Source organism: Macrobrachium nipponense, chromosome 33 (assembly GCF_015104395.2).
Source record: "Macrobrachium nipponense isolate FS-2020 chromosome 33, ASM1510439v2, whole genome shotgun sequence".
Classification (NCBI taxonomy): domain Eukaryota; kingdom Metazoa; phylum Arthropoda; class Malacostraca; order Decapoda; family Palaemonidae; genus Macrobrachium; species Macrobrachium nipponense.
This window is the reverse complement of record NC_087219.1, coordinates 3,668,523-3,674,737: the sequence shown is the minus strand read 5'-3', so window position 1 is coordinate 3,674,737 and position 6,215 is coordinate 3,668,523. Positions and strand designations below refer to the sequence as shown.

The 6,215-nt window shown below is 35.3% G+C and overlaps 1 long non-coding RNA gene across 1 annotated transcript in view; it reads right to left on the bottom strand.

The window, feature by feature from the left end:
• Window positions 1-3,311: 3,311 nt before the first annotated feature.
• The window catches only part of LOC135202668 (uncharacterized), a 47,887-nt gene continuing 44,983 nt past the window's right edge, over window positions 3,312-6,215 (bottom strand). The window contains exon 3 of the long non-coding RNA XR_010311776.1: window positions 3,312-3,735. This is a non-coding gene — a long non-coding RNA (uncharacterized LOC135202668). The remainder of the gene's footprint in view (window positions 3,736-6,215) is intronic.

Below are 6,215 nucleotides of genomic sequence, written 5' to 3'. Positions count from 1 at the left end.
ATTATCCAAAATTTCCAGTGCAACATCCACATCCAATTGATGTCGAATTTTTTCCATTTCAGAATTTTATTCTTTTGATACTCTGAATAAATTATATTCTGCAACATCCATTTCACATCCTTTATCTAAATCATGAGCTATTTCAATCATATAGGTAAGGACTACCTCAGTGAGATTATATCCACATAAAGCTCACATCACACTCATTTCATCTTATGTCATGTATAAAATTCTTACATTTCTTAATCAAATCATCATCAGCAGGTGACCCAGAGTGCAGAGCAAGCAAAGCACTTTGGCTATCTACAAATCCAAAGTTTTTTCTTCATAGAAGCATGCTGGAGGCCCACATATATGGCATACAATTCAGCAGCAGTGCTAGAACGTCTACTGTCTGCTCGCTTAGATATTTTTACTTACGCACTAGTCCCATACTCAAAAAATTCCCTTCTAACGATGCCACACACTGTTCGATTTTCAGCAACGGAACAATCACAATACGTATGGATGACCTTTTCCACTGGATGCTCTGATATTTTCTGGATAAACATTTGCTGTGATTCATGACGGATTACAGTTTACTTTCTTTTTCTTGCTCGAGTCTATCCTTACAGCTATATTTCCCATAATCCAGGGCCTCAAACACAGTACTTTTGGCAAAGGAACACAAAATCCCTCGACTTCATATTCACACAATCTTTGACAAAGCTGTTTTGCATATGCATATCTTTTGAAGTTGCCACTAAACCCAATAGTGTATATATCATCAGCATTCTTTAGGTGAATATCACCACACTTACTAATCCTCAAAGTAGAAATGGGTGTTATGTCCATTACACTGTTAGTGATGCTTGGGAGGTTGAGCTCCTTTCTCAAGATCTTGATTCTTGTCTTGTGGCAACGAAGTGCTGCAACTCTCACCGCTTCATTTGGAATGAGCTCCAAAGGCCCGAGTGTGAGGTAAGGATTGGAGCTGAATGGTCTATTATACTTCTCACTGTGCTTGGATATACAGATCTTATAACTAAAACTAGCACACCAACACGTTTTCATTAATGCGGCAAATTTTTATAAAATTTTAACCTGGCTGTGCATATATTTTTGACAATTGATTTTGATCCCTAACTTCAGTACTGAAACTGGCATGCATTCCTAAGTACTTATAACTTAACTTTTTAAATTTTTATTCCACTTAAGGTTCGTGACTGATAGTTTTTTCTGTTTTCCATTAACAGGCAGACCTAATGAAAGACACACAGTAGTTGGCCAATTACTAACAACACATGATCCTCATTTCTACATTGAATCGTTATGTCATCTGCATATACTATAACTTGTGGTTCTCCATAAAATTTATAAGAAGCTATCCTGTCCATAAGAATATTGAATAGCAGAGGGCTGAGAACACCCCTTGTGGGGTACCCAATTCAAATCCTCTCTTCAGATGATGACCCTGAAACCAGATACTGGCCTTTGTTTGAAAAATAATCTGAAATCCATACTGATAACTTGCCTTTTATGCCTTTACTAGACACTTTCTAAAATGACTTCCTTATTTGCCTTGTCAAAGGAATCCTTAAGGTCTACAAAAAGTCTACAATTAACTAAAGCATTAAGTAATCACACAATCTGTGGTGCCCGACAAACGACTTTGATGACATCTCATAGAATTGTATATAAACATATTGTGATGGTAAAGGAATTTTAAACAAACTAGTTTATGAACGATGATAAGATACTATAGGCCTAAATCAGAGAGAGAGAGAGAGAGAGAGAGAGAGAGAGAGAGAGAGAGAGAGAGAGAGAGAGAGATTTTGTTATATATTAAAGCGTTCGTAGACATACATGCAAAGCAGCCCTTCCCTTTTTCCCAGGCACCCACCCACCCCTTGCCACACCTCCCTCTCTCTCTCTCTCTCTCTCTCTCTCTCTCTCTCTCTCTCTCTCTCTCTCTCTCTCTCTGAGAGTGCTGTCTAGTAAACGGCAATGTAGGAGACTCCGTTAAAAGGGTTCCAATCCTTTAATGACACTTCAATACAAAATTCACCAAAGTTTCAACCCCATGCGGGAGTTGAATGGACAAAGGCACTAGCCAATAATGAGCGAAGGAGGAGTTACAGTTATGAATTTGGAAGGATATTTTTTTTTTCTTAAGTATAATGAATGATATTCTTTCACTTAAGCATAACTTTGTACACGTGCACAGCAAAATGCCTTAGCCATTATGTAATCGATAATCTATAGCATCTAGACTTTTTTTCAGTCATAAATTTGGTAGGTAAGAAGCAAATAGACATATCACAGTGCTTACCTAATTTTATTTAATTTTTTTTTTACATTTCCATAGTTAATTTTACATTTCCTTAACATATAAGTAATCTCGCAGATTTCCATTTATAATTTACAGACAATTTTTAATAGAGTATTTTCTTTATTTTACAAGAGCTACATTACACCAGAAAGAAGACGAAACCTCCAACGCCAGAGAATTTGTCCAAAAAGCAGTCAAGACGCCATCCTCCCGGCGCCTACCTATCCAACCTACTCCTCAATTACTCCAGACTACAGCAGACTCCCGGCTCTCGTCTACTCCCAGATTACTCCGAACTGCTGCCCTGAAGGAGACCAAGTCTGGAGGGAGCGGTGACTCTAGAGACCGCCGGAGGGAGGAACTCCAAGGGGTCAGGAGGCGTCTGCTTCAGTCAACAATAGTTTGTCAACATTTTGTTCTGAAGCTCTATTGCTATTTTATTGTCGACGATGCTAACCGTTGCAAGAAAAATTTTTTTTTATTTCTAATTAAGCCTAGGAGCAAGTTAAGGATAGTGATTATTTAATAGACTTGAAAGAAAGGAAGAAAAAAAGTTAGTTTCAAGAAATATGAGGCTAATGATTATGCAACAGACTTGCAGCGGAATGACTCATTCGAGGGAAGAAAAAGGTCTTGAAATCAAACTAAAAAACCCGACACGTTCATGGAAAGCTAATCTTTTTCAAGACTTTAGAGAGAAAAAAAAAAAACTCTTCGAAGGAGGAATAAGTCTAAAATCAGAATTAGAAGCTTCTACCAATGATGCAATAACAAATTCTGGAAAGCAGTTTCATCAATTTATTAGTATAAATGAAACATATAATTCAGAACGTAAAAAAACTTGAAAGGAATGTGTGTTTAAGGTTTCAAGGGATGAAAGTCTACGATTTTAAACTATGTGATTGTGAGCATAGGATTATTTTTAGGTTGTCTGGAATTTTAACCTATGACTATATATATGTATATACTTTGAGTTTTCAGCTATTTGAGCCTAGGATTTTATTCTATTTCATATATCTAGACCTACAGTTTGATTGATAAAGTCTATACAGTAATAATTGTTGAATTTGTCCCAACCTATTTTTTGTATATCAAGTTATGAAATATATAGATTCACTGAGAATCAGTATTTTAAGTTCAATGAAAGAATTTCGCAATTGCATTGAATTATGCAGCTTCTTTAGCCAACTAACCTACTAAACAAAATAAAATGACCTTTCTTAGCAAGTGCTACACAAATAAAATCTTTAACAATTTAAGAGTGTATGATTGGGCACATATCTCCTGTGAGGGTATGCAGGTGATGATACTGTTCACACCGTCATGGCACATGCCCCAAAATCGTGATCCACTGTCAGTATGTTGTGAGAGTAGTGTGACCTCGTGCCCACACACCCATCTCTGACAACTCTTACCCAGGGTACCTTGCTCTTACCCAGGGTACCTTGCTCTTACCCAGCAGCTCGAAGCTTAAGTGTTCAACAGCACCAAAAGTGGCAATTGAACATTTCATTTAGATTATTTGTTGAATTTCACTATAAAGTTAAATTTGCAAAACCTGAATTAAAAAAAAAAAAAAAACACACACAAGCTTCTCAGATTTCTCCAGTTCTCCCATTTCGCAAAATCCAGAGGGATAAACTTCTACGCCAAAACACACTACGCCAGTAGCCAGGAACACCAGAAAACGGAAAAATGATTAAAAGAATTATTACAACAATGTAATTCAAATGGACTCAATTAGCGAGAATTAAAATAATTCAACGTGAAATCCTGGAAAACAAATTTAAATTAAAAAATATTTATAGAAGAAGACCCTGGCATGATATTAATCAATGAAGACTATAGGAAACTAAACTGAAAATGTTTGGGTGTAATATATAAATATGCAAGACTCCGCTGATGAAGTCTTTGCAGGAATAGCAATAGCAATCAAGAATAATATTAGACAAAATAGATTTCCAAGACGACATTTTAGCAGTCCAGAGTCAAACTAACAAAGGACCGATAGTGATCGTGACAGGTTAACAGCCGCCAAGGAGACATTATTTCCCACTTCCTGAAGTCATGAAGTTAATGAGCAGGAGAGAACAACCTATCTCATTGCGGATCTAAAAGCCAGACACCAACTATTTGGATAAAGGCATCTAATTACACAGGTCAAGAAATAGATTGACAAATAAAAGATGTATTCACTTAGGACCTGATTTTGATACTTTCGTAGCAAATAACAGAAAAGGAAAGCCAGACATAATATTAGGAAATAACGAAATTCACCTCAGTATTGCCATTACGAAAGGACCAGCAACCTCCTTTGATCATATACCAATGGTAATCACATTGTCAACTAATCCAATATAAGATTCCATCTTCAGAAATACCAAATATAAAAAGAGCAAGTTGGGAAAGCTTCAAAAATGAAATAGAAGGGAAAATGAGAAGACTAACAGTAAATCCTAATGAAATATAAATAAAAGAAATAGTAGACAAAGAACTTTAATAATGGTACAAAAATATAGAGTTAACTATAATAAATTATATATTAATAAGTAAATAAATACTCTACACTTCCACACCCTATTAGTTGTGGCAAGTTAAAATTAATACAATGGCACTACAACATCCAAAATACAGTACTTATAACAGGTTGGAACAACACATTGAAAAGATGTGTATTACTACAAGAGCAGTTAGTACAAGAAAACTCCAAGACTGTATCATCAAAATTCGGAAGACCTAATAAAAAATACGCAAATACAGTACAATAAACCCAATAACTCCGTTTCAAGATGGATGCGAAGAAAATTAATACATCACCATACATAAAGCATAGGATTGAGAAAATGTATGATGACCAAAAGAAAGAAGTACTGCACAAGGCCTACTGGCAGGAAATATTCCAGATGACGAAGAGGATAACCAACATTTCGGCAATCAACAAGAGACAATAGTTTAGGAATTCATTGAACATCATCGACACAAAACAAATCCGCACCATGCATCTGATATTAGCAAAACTCTATGAAGACTGCCCACTAACAAGGAGAATAAGAGTTACTAGGAAATAAATTAATAATTTAAAATCTTTAAGTAGGCACCAGGAGGAAGTTGAATTAACAAGGCCATAATTCAAAATTTACTAGACATTGCATTGAAAAATTAAGAGATACAATGGAACATTTTCAAATTATATTCAAGAATGCAATAATGATTTAAATACCCAAACAGGAAAAGATACTTATCTGGTCGAGAATTATAGACCAATATCATTACTAAAAATATTTGGTAAAATACTTAGAAAAATAATTAACAACAGATTAGGGTTGTTCCTAGAAGGTAATCAACTTCACAATATAAACAAATATGGATTTAGAAAAGGAAGAGGAGCCCAGATTGCAATAGCAACAATATAGGGGAGAATTGCACGATCATCACAAAGGAAGTACTTATGCAACCTATTATGTGGAGATATATAGCCAAGGCATTTGACAAAGTATGGATACAAGGACTTCAATACAAAATATTACATCTCAACTTTCTAGGCATTTGAGAAAATACTAAGCAACTTCATCAAAGATCGAACAGCACCAATAGTCACAAAACTACATAGGGACTCCATTGCCGTTACTAAGTGGAGTCCCAAAAGGATCTCTTACTAAGTCCAACATTATCCATATTATATATACATCAGATGTGAACCCATTACCAGAGTACTGTACTGATCTTTGCAGACTATATAACTCAAATAGTTATACACCCAGAAAAAGTACACGAAGATGGGACCCAACTTAGACAAGAAACACAAAAAACAATGGGCCAAATTGAAAGAATAATTAAATTTGAAAAGAAGTATTAGATAAAGGCAAATAAATCTAAATTCTAACTGGTATTAGTATCTGCATAC